General features: G+C 37.9%; 1 pseudogene; it reads left to right on the plus strand.

Annotated features, from left to right (window-relative positions):
- The first annotated feature begins 7,255 nt into the window (after positions 1 to 7,255).
- On the plus strand, positions 7,256 to 13,736 carry LOC124890520 (annotated as a pseudogene).
- Positions 13,737 to 14,187: the final 451 nt, after the last annotated feature.

A 14,187-nucleotide genomic window follows, 5' to 3' on the forward strand; every position in this document is an offset into this window, starting at 1 on the left:
GATAATGGTAAAAAGGAACATGAAGGATATGGGGTCTACGACAATGCTTGTATGATGGTAGGAGACTTGTTTCGGATGAGATTGAAGACAAGGCTTAAGATGGAGAGGAAGCCGAGGTTCAAAATAAAGATATTAGTCGAGACTTGTTCTCATTGTATCCTTGGGTTCCCTTTGTTTTTTTGTGGATTGTTTAGTGCACTTTCTTGATGTTTTGCGGACTGTTTTGGGTGGTTTTTTTTGGAGGGCCAATTGCACGAGGTGGAGCCATGAATTTGTGGTCAAATTCCTCTCAAGATAGAGAGGATGATATGAGTATGATCATGATCATGTACACTTTTTGAGTATTTTGAAGACCACCTAAAGAATGCACAAGTCTAAGTGTGAAGGAAGCCCAAAACCGTCCCAAGCATACTTCATAGGCTATTTTTGGAGCCCTTTTCATTAAAAGGTGTTTTAGTCTTTTGTCTTTTATTTTGTAATGTAATATAAGTTGAACATTATATGGTTTTAGTAGGTAGTTTTTATGAATATTGAAGAAAAAACACTCCTCTTAGAGAGAGAGAGTCCACAGCCGAAACTAGGGTATAGCATAAGGGTGGATTCTCTTGTGTGTTGCATTTTGCATGATATGTTGGTGCTTGGGTGGTGAACACCTCTCTTGTGTCAATTGGAAGAGTTAGGTGTCTGTTGTGTGAAGTGTTAAAGGTCTAAGAGTGAAATATACACTTGGGTTGTTAAGACTACATCAATACTTGTCTAACTATCTTTCTTGTATCTTGTTTTAATTTCGGCTTCTTGTGTTGTTAATGTAACCCGTTTGTTCTTGTTGTTATTGTAATATTGTGGAGCTTCATCTTGTATTGCTAAAATTATTGTTGGTTGGCTATTTTGGTGTATCAACACCTTGTATCCTCTTTTTTCTTGTTCTAGATAGTGAATGTGAGAAAGGTCCTTATTTGGTCCACGATTTGTTGTGATTTGTGGACTATTTTGAGGTGTGATTTCATGTTCCCTTGTTTGTTCCATATAATTTGGTATCAAAATTTATGGTTGATTTTGTTCCAACAAAATCAATCTTGGGCTTGCTAGAAAATCAAAATATAAAAAGAGAAAGAAGTGTTCTTGTTCTTGTTCTTGTTCTTGTTCATGGCCGAGAAACTTGTAGTCTTCTTGTTGTAATATTGGACAAAACTTGTAGTGTTCTTGTTGTTTCTTGATTCACTAACACTAAAGGTATCTAGATTTATATTTGAGCTTAAAAATTTGTTAAAGTTGTGTTGTGAACAAAGACCTAGACTAAAATTTGTGGACTTGTTGTGGAGGTTAGAGTGGCCGTTGAAGGTGTTGTTATTGTTGTTATTGTTGTTCTTGAAAATTTGTTATGTTCTTGTTGTCCTTCATCACTTCTCTTGTCTTTACCAACTTAAAGTAGTTAATAGATCTTGAAAAGGTGAAGACAAAGTTGGAAGACTTGTTGGTAAAAGGACTAGCTCACATCACTCTTTGACTCTGACAGCAACTTTTTCAACCACTTTTCTCATTTCTAGGAGCCTTGTTTTGTGGAAACTAGTATAAGTCTAATCTCACTTTTTTGAGTTGAATTTGAAAAGAGTTACAAGACTTGTGTTTTTCCCTCCAAATACTAATTGTCTTCCATTCCAAAGGTATAAGGACTAAAAATTCCAAGAATGGTGATTAAAACTTATGTAGGCCCATGACCATTTAGGGGGTGACACGTCACCAATTACTGTTCATACGACAAATTTTAAGCTCAAATTTGATCTTCTAGTTTCATTTTGTTGTTTTTTTTGTTGATTCCAATACTAACTTACAAGCTAGTAACCACTTACTAGATTGTGAGTTAGTTTGAAACCGTTCTTTGTATTTACGTTCTTGTGTATTTTTTTCTATTTTGGAGTCGTTGTAAACATTGGAATTTACCTCTCAACACCTCATGGATTACAAGCAAGCATAAAACACTTGTGAGATTAAGTGTGAGGAATCCGAGAACAAAGAAATAAAAAGAGAGTGTGGGGACTTTTCTTTTATAACTAACCCATTTGTTATTTTGTAGTGAAACTTCTGGGCTTAACTCAATTGAGACGGATGAGATTGAAGTCAAATATCAAGATGGAGAGGAAGCTAAGGTGCAAAATGAAGATGTTTGTCGAGACTTGAAATTGTTGTGTTCTCGGTTTCTTCTTATTTTGTAGACTGTTTTGGAGTCATTTTCATTTGGCTAGTGCCATGAATTTGAGGTCAAATTCCTCTTAAGATGGAGAGGATGATACAAGTACGATCATGAATATGAACATTTTTGAGTATTTTTTATGTAACCTTAGAGGTGTACGAGTTGAAGTGTTAAAAAGGGCTCCAAACCTCCCCAAAAAACACTCCATGGGTGCCTATTTGCCTACTTGGTCATTAAAGGGCCTTGTTGTCATTTTATCTTTTTATTTGTAAAGTACTATAAATAGATTAATATAGGGTTTTAGTTCATTAGTTTTTGTTGGATATTGTCGAAAGAACACATCTCTTGAGAGAGAGGGTCTCTAGGCCTAAACTAGGACATGAACAAGTGTGGATTCACTTGTGATTGTGTATTTCTTGGAAACGTTGGTGCTTGAGCGGAGGAATCCCTCTTCTGTCACTTAAGAGTATGGTGTTGCTATTGTAAGCCTTAGGGGTCCTTAGATTTAATACATCTTTAGGTTCTTGTAATACCCGTGCCTTTTTTCTTAGCTTGGAAATAATCTCAAGAATATTAGACCTTTCTTTGAAATAAAGATTCATTCTTATACATGTGATATTTCCATAATTTTCACTTCATATCACGTGGTAAATTGAATAATATTTCCATCGAAATATAATTTGCCCAAATTCGACACCCGGGCGAAGAGTTAGGGCCTTTTTAGTAAGATAGTGTCTGACCTAAGCCTTCAGCGTGTCGCGGGGGTAGTTCAAATAACAATTTTCAAATTACAGTATTGCTCCGTGATCCTGGCGCGTCTCACCAAAGTTCCAGGTCTCAAAGAGGGGGGCAACGCGATGGCTCCGCGTCACGCTATCCCTCCATTTCCCAGTTGTTAATTTCCAGTGACACGGCGCGATAACATCGCGTCGCGCCAAAGGTCCAATTTGGAAAATTTTCTGAAAACGTAATGACGTGTTTAGGGTTAAAAGGGTTAATTTCTCCACCGTATATAAACCTTATAACACGAAATTTAAGCCCTAATTCAGAAACTTAAACTCAATTTCTCTCAAAAACTCTCAAGAACAAGCCCTAGGGTTTTCATAGAAGATTCAATTCAAGGAAATCTCACCGTCAATCTTCACGAAATCACGAACTAAGGTATGTGCAGTGTTCATCCATGGATCCCTTTTGTCCTTGGAGTTCAAGAATCAATCTTTAAATACTAAATTATGTTTGTTTATGGTGATATGATCATACTCATGTTGGTGTTTGCTATTTGTGCTATAGAATAGTATTTTAATTGTATTTCATGAAGGTTATTATCATGTTAGTTGAAACCCGTGAATTGGGTGGTTTAATATAGTGCAAATTTATGAAATACACCTATGCCTTAAAGAGTGCATGCAACGTGTTTGATAAAATGCCTAAGAAACTAGAAATCATGTAATATAGCTAAATTGTGACTAAGTGAAGGATTCATGATATGCCACTATGTTCCAATGACTTCCATGTTGATATTGAGTCTTGTAAATGTTGTTGGATTGTTCATGAACTAGTCTTATGAGATTTTTCAATGCTTATCTGTGAATCCTACTTATGTACAAGATGTAGGATAACCATGTACCTCAAGAAATTTCCCAAGTTATGATATTATGGAGTGTTGATGTTGATCATGTATTTAAGTCAGTCACGTGTGTCAGTTTTCTTTCATCGAGTCCTGGGGGTATTCGTACCTGAAAAATACAGTTGTGTGCCTAAATCCATGTCTTACTGTCACGATGATCTCAGTCAAGCCATGATCTATAGAACTCAGTCAGTCATGTGACTCAGGAAACCTCAGAAATCTCATGATCTCAGTAAACTCTCAGATGGTAGTACTATCTTATCAGTCAACGGAAGTCAGTTACTCAGTCCATGTACAGTCAGTTACATCATGTTCAGTCTCTTCATATAGGAGTAGAAGTTAGCACTGAGTGAACCCAAGAATGGGAATTCACCTACCAGTTTAGGGTGTGATTCTTAGCAATCATCCTAGTGTTCTGGAACTACGTATCCAGCATAGGTTAAGATATCTTAATCTGTCAGATTAGGGTTGATGAGTTGGCTTAACCTGTCAATTTAGGGTTCCCACCATTCTCATTCGAGTACCTGCCAGCTAAGGGTCACTCACAGCTATCTCTACCAGTGGCACGGTATTGACACCCCTCCAGTCGGGGCAGAGACTGGAGCCCAACTTAGCTATATGCATTATTTGGCCATGTCAGTTAAACAACTACCTCCCACAGTTTCAGTATCAGTCTCAATAAAAGAACTCAGATAGTTCTTTAGATTTTAGTATATCAGGACTGTCAGATACAGTCAAATTCAGTTATAGTACAGAACTCAGATAGTTCTATTAGCTTTAGGACTATCAGACACAGTCACCCATGTTATCAGAATTACAGTAGCAGTCATGTTAGTCATCAGTAAATCACGTATTCACGATTCTAGTTACTATGTATACATGTTTGCACTCTTACGTTCATATCAGTCAGTCAGTTAGCATTGTTCATGCATGTAAACTCTTTTGTATTTAGCCTACCTCACTCATATATTCAGTACTCCAGTTGTACTGACGCATTTGCGCTATGGTGCTTTCTTTTCATGTTACACCATAGGTTTAGAGGAACGAGTTCCATATCAGCAGTAGTTGTAGCATTCAAGCACGCAGAGTGGCGGTGAGTCCTCATCCATCTGAGGACGATATTATTTTATGTCATTCATTATTTCAGTTCATTTTTGTTAGACGGAGTTAGTTGGAGACATGTTCCTTCAACTCCTTATTTTAGACAGTATTTAGAGACTTTCAGATTCAGTTCAGATTTGATTCAGACTTCAGTTGTTTTGGGTATTTATCACCCACATGAATGTTGTTTTGTCAGACACTTTATCAGTTAAATCTTATAGCCTATTGTTCATGTTTTTACGCATTTTACATGTATATTATGCAGTGTACAGGTACAGATATCAGTCATGGGTTAGATTGTGGTCTTTCGAGGTCATAAGCACTGTGTAGCATTCCGGTTTAGAAAATCGGAGTGTTACAGTTCTTAACCTTGTAATAGTGTATGTCTCACTTCCTATCTTTACATATCATGTACTAGTTGTGTAGTTTAGTGAACCGTTTGGTTCTTGTTGTTCTTGTAATCTTGTAACCGTTGGATTGTTGTTATTGTAGTGTTGTTCCTCTTGTTATTGTTGTTTATCTCTTGTTGTTGTAAGTGCTTTTGGTGTCATTTACACCTTGTTTCTTGATGTTGTTGGAACCGAGATTTGGTATTTGTTGAGCTCTCGGGTTACCCTTTGTTTGTGGACTATTTTTGACTTGTTTTTGATACGTACCAAATTTCTATCGTATCAGTAACTCAACTCAATCAACTCTCCCAATTTGTCATAAATGGAAGTGAAGGTGACCAACCTAGCACCCCGACAACTCCACGACAACATATATATAATGCCCCAAAAGTCTACTACGGCAGCATGTACAAGCCCCTAACATATTACGGCAACATAAATAATGCCCCTAACATATTACGGCATCTATGTATACCCTTAGAGACTATAACGTCAACGAAGAAAATAAATTCAACGCCCCAACATCACCTCGCATATCACCACTGAGTAATTCTCACGACACCTCACAAATTATCTATCCACAGCCAGTTAAATACCACCAATTCTACTAAGTTCACGCTGTCCCAACACATGGACTAGGCCAAAAAAATATTATTTTTATAAATCAGATTTGAAAAACAAGCATCAAAGCTTAAAGTCTCACTTACCTCGTTAATAACAACTTCCCCAACTTTGCAATGTGTAGAACATCAACCAACAACGACCAATAGGATCAATCTAAATAAAATATTAAATAACAATATCAATTATTTTATTCGGGGCCAAGTCTCCATATCCCTAACTTTTAAGTTTAGAGCTAAATCTTAATATCTCACATCTTAACCCATGAATTTAAGAATAATCTAACAAAGAGGGCTGCCAAGTCTCCACATTATTGAGTCCCAGCCACTCGATGATGACCCGTCATAAAGCCAAAATGGAAACTATGTTTTCGGCATTGAACCAAACAAAAGAGCAGAAAACAATAGTGACAAGTCCAGCAACAATTACGCCATAGCTTTGTGAGGTTTATACATACTAAGAAATTCCAACATTGACCAATAAAAATCATCCTTAAACAATATAGTGATTAATTAATCACTATTAGTCAATAGCAACTCAAACAGTAACTACGCACACATGCATTATATATTGTCTCCTGTTTCTTCTTTATTTTCATTTTTTTTCCAGTACCTATTCAATATTAACAAATTTAATTCCCTCACTTCGGTAGTAGATAATTATTCATGGAACCTCCAATTTTGAATGATCAACTGATTAGTAGAAAGAAATTATCACCTCTTATTATACAGATTTGACATAATACGTGGATATACCACCATAATGAATTCGTGAGACCATTATCTAAAGGTTAAAATCACTCCAAATAGCAGCAACCATAATATGTAAGCCACCCAAAATAGCCCAACACACTCAACTTTTTTTGTCTCCCAACAGTGAGGAGATCAATTACCCTAATAATATACTCTTCTTTCGTTTCTTTCTTTTAAGCATGAAACTGAAAAAAGGGAGTGGCTGGGGCCCACTCTTTTTAAATCCTCTTAATTGATAATAAATATATGGTCAAATTATCCCTTTACCCCTCGTTAAAAGGTGTGGGTTATTACAGTAATTCTGTCCAACAAGGCTAAAACAAATAAAAAGAAATCACTTAATGTTTTTGTCTCCTAGTATGCATGTTAATTAAACAGAAGAATCTTCAAAATTAGCTGTAAAGTTATTATGAAACTGTCCACTAACGTAATTTTGCTTATTTTTGAATTAAACAGATAGAAAGACAAAGACCAAAGGTTTTTTTTCAATCTTTCTATTTGTTTATCAGAGAAACCAGCAAAGTTAAGTTAATGGGCATTCTTCGCAACCTGTCCCTTTAATAAAGTTTTTTTAGGGCATTTTGTTTTTTTTTCTCTATTTTATTTGAGAAATATATGATTTTTGAATTTGGACTACTATCACATTGAAATTTCTGTCCCTTTATGTACAATGTGAAATTAGCCTTTTGAGTGCAGAACTTTGACAAATTCGCAATTCCATCACACATATAAGAGAGTTTCTTTTGATTGAGAGAGGGATAAATGGCTTATGTTGCTGTTACTTGTCTTATGAGGACCATACAACAATCAATGGAAGTTACTCGATGTAATTTTCAATCGTTCTATAAGAAACTTGAATCCCTGAGAGATATTATGGAGAAACCGACAGGCGACGATGAAGCATTGACAAGCTTGGAAGCTGAAATCATAGAGCTTGTCTACCACACCGAAGACATGGAGGACTCAGAGTCAAGAAATTATAAAACTCTAATTTCACGAATAGGGGCTTTTCCCAAACTTCAACAAGCAGTAGGATGCATTGATTCAAGGGTCAACAAGTGGATGGAAACGCACAACATGTGCACCAAAAGCGCAGATATATAAGCACATAACTTGGCTCTCGCCAGTACTACATCTCAACATGTTGGGGAGCCTCAGAATATAATGGTTGGCCATGAGAATGAGTTTGAGATGATGCAAGATCAACTTGCTAGAGGTTCAACTGACCTAGAAGTTGTCTCAATTGTAGGTATGGGGGGCATTGGTAAGATAACTTTGGCTAACAAAATCTACAATGATTCATTCATAATGTCACACTTTGACATTCGTGCAAAAGCTACTGTTTCACAAGTGTATTGTGCAAAAAATGTTGTCCTAAGTCTGCTTACTTCTACCAGTGGAAAGACTGATGAGTTTCATGAGCACCAAGATGATAGGCAACTAGCGGACAGATTGCAAAAATGTCTAAAAGGGAGGAGGTATTTGGTAGTCATTGATGACATATGTGTTGGGACCGCGAGTAACTTCACACGAACTCCGCACTTATATGATATTGTCCGGTTTGGGCCAAGCCCTCAAGGATTTATTTTTGGGCACCTCCCAAAAGGTCTCAAACTAATGGAGTTGGGTGAGACTTTAAATATTGGACATGCTTCCTCTATTTCTCCGGTGTTGGATTGCGTTGCTTCTCGACATAATCAACAAGAACAATAAGAGAGATAATGAAACCAAGATTTTTACATGGAAACCCTTCAAAATAAGAAAAAAATCACGGACCAAGAAGAGCAACTGATATTACTATAGTAAGGAATTTTTACACCATAGTCACAAATACAATATTCAAAGTGACTACCACACGCTCAAAAGAAATAACCCTCTTTTGACTCTCACCTTACTAAAATACCTAGTAAGGAATTTTACGCCGTAGTCACAGTACAATACTCAAGGTGACTACTACACACTCAAAAGAAATAACACTCTCTTGACTCCCACCTTACTAAAATATCGCTCACTCTAATTTTTCCTTCACACAGTAATTCTATCACAGTCTGTGAAATACTCTGATCTCTATTTTTTTTTCTCTCATCTTGGTGTTGGTGTTGGTGTTCCAACAAATGAGCTGAGAAGCTCCTTATATAGGAAAAAAAATAGCCTACATTGATGTCATTGGTGACATCAAAAATACTATTGAAGAGCAGATTTTTCTATAGCTAATTTTGACAAAGTGAAGGGTTAGATATGCAGAAATTTTTGACAGTTTTTTCTGCCATAAACATGGGCTGGTTTGTTGTTGTTTGACATTTCTTTTTTCCAAATTTTCAACCTTTACAGCCAATGAAGAAAAATAAGGCATGGGATGGACCTACAAATCTCCCCCTCTAGTCCCATGCACCTAAAGGAGGTATCCACGCCTTCTCCGAGAGAGCTCATGCAGACAAGTTCTTTGCACAATTCAAACTTGCCTTTTGGGACCACCTTTGTCAGCATATTCGCAGGATTTTCAGTCATTCTTAAAGGAACCTCTTGAGACATATCATTTCCTTTCCAGATTCAGTAGCCGCAATATACTCAGCTTCAGTTGTAGATGGTACGACACACTTCTGCAACTTCGACTGCCATGATATAGCTCCCCCTAAAAATATAAACAAAAATCCAATAGTAGATTTTTTATTATCAAGGTCACTTGCTATATCAGCATCTGTATAACCCTTCAAGATTGGATCATATCCTCCAAAAACACAAACAGTCTTTTGAGGTTCCTCTTAGGTACCTCAATATCCATTTGACTGCTTTCGAGTGCTCCTTTCCTGGATTTTTAAGAAACCTGCTGACAACACTAACTGCGTGAGCAATATCGGGTATGGTACACATCATTGCATACATTAAACTCCCAACTACTGAAGAATAAGGAATGTTGGTCATATTTCCCTTCTCTTTCTTTAACGCTCGTCTCCCGCAAAGAAGCCTGCACTCAGGTCCTTATTTACGTTGTCGCGGCCCAATGGTCCGCTTGGTGCTAGCCTGGTTCTTGACCTGCATAGCATTCCCTCAACTGCAAGCTCTGCTTGCCCATGCTGTAGATTCACTGCCCACTCATCCCGCATAGATCTCTTCTGTAGGGAATCTACTGCCACTCCTCGCAACCCATTGGATGGCTAGGTTTGTGGTGGCCTTAAGTCATCTACGCACCATGCTCCTCATGACCTTTATCTCTTCTGGGAATTGGTTTCCACCCTTGTGATCCCTTGCCACTGGTAGACAACTTTATTCACTCCTGGACTTCTGGCCCGCCCTCATCATTAACGAGGAAATACTCTGAGGATGGGTATTTGGATGACTCTACCCTTTGACTTTTTGACCTCCTCTTCAGCGATAATCTATTTGATCTCGCTAACCATCTTGTACTGCCACTACCAACCAGTGGGACACGCCGCTTGACCACCACTTGTCAAGAAGACTTTCGACACAAGACATCAATCGTAGATCTCCAACTACTAGGTCACTTCACATGATTTGTCAAACAGATCTGCCAAATATCTTGTACCGCCATTACCAACCAGTGGGGCACGCCTCTTGACCACCACTTGTCAAGAAGACTTTCTACACATAACACCAACCATAAATCTCCAACTTCTAGGTCACTTCACATGATCTACCAAACAGATCTGCCAAACATTTTGTACCGCCACTACCAACCAGTGGGACACACCGATTGACCACCACTTGTCAACAAGACTTTCGACACAAGGCATCAATCGTAGATCTCCAACTACTAGGTCACTTCACATGATCTGTTAAACATCTTGTACCGCCACTATCAACCAGTGGGATAGGCCGTTTGACCACCACTTGTCAAGAAGACTTTCGACACAAGGCATCAACCGTAGATCTACAACTACTAGGTCACTTCACATGATTTGCCAAACATCTTGTACCACTACTACCAACCAGTAGAAAATATCGCTTGACCATCACTTGTCAAGAAGATTTTCGACACAAGGCATCAACCGCAGATCTCCAACTTCTAGGTCACTTCATACGATTTACCAAACAAATCTACCAAACATCTTGTATTACCGTTATCACCCAAGGGACAGGCCTTCTGACCACCACTTTCTAGAAAGACTTTCGACATAAGACACCAGCCAAATATTCTATACCGCTACTACCAACCAATGGAATACGCCGCTTGACCACCAGTTGTCAAGAAGACTTTCGACACAAGGCACCACCTGCAGATCTCTAGTCTTGTTGTCACACCGGAAACTTCTCAAAAAACACAGTCCATTACTCCGACACATCCGAACCTGGCTCTGATACCACTTGTTGGGACCGCGTATAACTTCACCCAAACTCCGCACTAGTATGTATTGTCTACTTTGGGCCAAGCCCTCACGGATTTATTTTTGGGCACCTCCCAAAAGGCCGAAAACTAATGGAGTTGGGTGAGACTTCAAATAAAATAAATCCCGCTACGGTAATAATATTGTGGTAATAAAAAGCAATAATTATGACAACAATAATATGGTTAATCAAAAAGAACAATAAGAGCAATAATGACACCAAGATTTTTACATGAAAATCCTCCTAAATAAGGGAAAAAAGCACAGAGCAAGAGGAGAAACTGATATTACTATAGTAAGGAATTTTTACACCGTAGTCATAAATACAATATTCAAAGTGACTGCCACACACTCAAAAGAAATAACCCTCTTTTGACTTCCGCCTTACTAAAATACCTAGTAAGGAATTTTACACCGTAGTCACAATACAATACTCAAGGTAACTACTACACACTCAAAAGAAATAATACTCTTTTGACTCCCAACTTACTAAAATATCGTTCACTCTAATTTTTCCTTCACAGACTAATTTTATCACAGTCTATGAAATACTCTGCTCTCTATTGTTTTTCTCTCATCTTGGTGTTGGTGTTGGTGTCCCAAACAAATGAGCTGAGAAGCTCCTTATATAGGCAAAAAATAGCCACATTGATGCCATTGGTGAAATAAAAAATACTATCGAAGAGCAGATTTTTCTGTAGCCAATTTTGACAAAGTGAAGGGTTAGGTATGCAAAAATTTTTGACTCTTTTTTCTGCCAAGAACAGGGGCTGGTTTGTTGTTGTTTGACATTTCTTTTTCCCAAATTTTCAACCCTTGCAGCCAATGAAAAAAAATAAGGCATGGGATGGACCTATAATATGGATCGTAGGAACTTGGGATGATATCAAGCTATGTTTCACAGATTGTAACTGTGGAAGCCGAATACTGTTGACCACTCGGAATACGGAAGTAGCTGAATATGCTAGCAGGTAAGCCTCCTAATCAAATGCGACTCTTGAATCTTGATGAAAGTTGGAAGTTACTGAAGAGAAGAGCGTAGAACACTGTATCCCCCCTGAATTTAAACAACTTGGGAAGCAAATTGCTCAGAAATGTGTGGGATTACCTCTGGCAATTATTGTTATTGCTGGACTTCTTTCCAAAATTGGTGAAGCATTGGATGAATGGAGAAGTGTTTCCGAGAATGTAAGTTCGGTGGTAAGCACAGACCCTGATGTCCAATGCATGAGAGTGTTGGCTTTGAGTTACCATCACTTGCCACATCACCTAAGACCATGCTTTCTATATTTTACAATCTTCCCTGAGGACAAAGTGATTTATGTGAATAAACTTGTGAAATTATGGGCAGCTGAGGGTTTTTTGAAGGTAGAAACAATGAAAAACATAGAAGAAGTGGCAGAAAAATGTGTTAAAGATCTTATAGATCGAAACTTAATTTTCATCCACAGGGGGAGTAGTTTCGATGGAAAAATAAAAGCTTGTGGAATGCATGATGTGATCCGTGAACTCTGCTTGATAGAAGATCGAAACAAAAATTTTGTGAATGTTATTACGGATAATCAAAATCCAGGTACTTTTCTACAAAGCAAGTTCGGATCAGCATCCGATCAAAGCAATCCAAACTTGTCTCCAGTCAGTTGTCTATGGTTCATAATAATGATTCCTGTTCTGTTCTCCTCTTTACTGAAGACACCTCAAGCTCAATAATGATTCAAGAGTTGAAGCGTTTCAAGGTACTATAAGTCTTTGATCTTGCTTCACTTACATTGGACGCTTTTCCCAATTGTATAGTTGAACTATTTCACTTGCGATATCTAGCTTTGAGTGTTTACGCGTCCACTAATGATTGGGATATTTTCATTCCACCATCAATAGCTAGCCTTCAGTATTTGTAAACTTTAATACTTAGGTCTCCAACATCTCTCATGTGGAAGTATACTAGGCCTTTCACATTACCATCGAAAATTTTCAAGATGTCATAATTGAGGCATCTCTCTTTGGACTGGAATTACTTGAATCAACATGAGTCTATACAGAGAAGTGAGCGTTTGAGAAATTTACAGTGTCTGTCTGGGTGGAATCCTCTATCTTGTACTTCATCAATGCTTAGACTACTTCCCTATGTAAAGAAGTTGCAAATATGTGGTATCCAAGAAGACTACATAAGAAGGGACAAGGTCTTCCATGATCTTTGCCGCTTAGATCAGCTTACGAAACTGAAGTTTAAGATAAGAAAGATAATTGGAAGACCGATATATGATACATCTTTTGCTCTTCCTACTCTAGGTACTTTTCCGAAGAACCTTACGAAGTTAGCTTTTACTGGTACTCGTTTGCATTGGGAGGATTTGGGGATTCTCGGTAAGCTGCCCAAACCCGAAGCCCTCAAGCTAGGATATGATGCCTGCATTGGTGCAGATTGGGAAGTAGGTAGGTGAGGGAGGGTTTCCACACTTGAAGCTCTTGCGACTGAAACATTTGTACTTGCATAACTGGAGAGCTAGTAGTGATCACTTTCCATGCCTTAAAAGACTAGTCATTAACCGTTGTTGGATCATGTATTCGATTCCACAGGATTTTGTAGACATAACCACTCTTCAGCTGATTCATATAAGTGACTGTGCAAAATCGGTTGGGATCTCTGCCAAGAATATTCAGCATGAAACTGAAGACAACTATGGAAATTCTGTTGAGGTCCGTATCAATTAGTCCTTTCAATTAAGCCTGTCTTTTGAGTTAACTTGCTTCATGTGTCTACGTTATATGATAAGTAACAATTGTATGTGATTTAGAAACATTCTGGTAGCCACTTTTTTCGCCAAGGTACTTATGTTTCAACAGTAGTACAACAATTGTAAAAAGAGATTTACATTTTTGGTCGGTTTGTTTGCATTAGCTTAATTTGAGCTGAGGGTTTCTTGGGAACAGCTTCTCTACATCCAAATGGTAGGGGTAAGGTCTATGCACACTCTACCCTCCCCAGACCTACTTTGTGGGATTTCACCGAGTATGCTGTTGTTGTTGATCTTTTTGTTTGCGACCTGTCTCTTTGACTAACTTGTAATAAGAAAAGGGAGAACTTTTGGTCTTTTTGTTTACTTATTTGTGAAAAACTTCAAAGAATGAAAGAGCAAGAATTGAAAATTCTCTTCGTATAATT

This window comes from Capsicum annuum, unplaced genomic scaffold, assembly GCF_002878395.1.
Source record: "Capsicum annuum cultivar UCD-10X-F1 unplaced genomic scaffold, UCD10Xv1.1 ctg1935, whole genome shotgun sequence".
In the NCBI taxonomy this organism is placed as follows: Eukaryota; Viridiplantae; Streptophyta; class Magnoliopsida; order Solanales; family Solanaceae; genus Capsicum; species Capsicum annuum.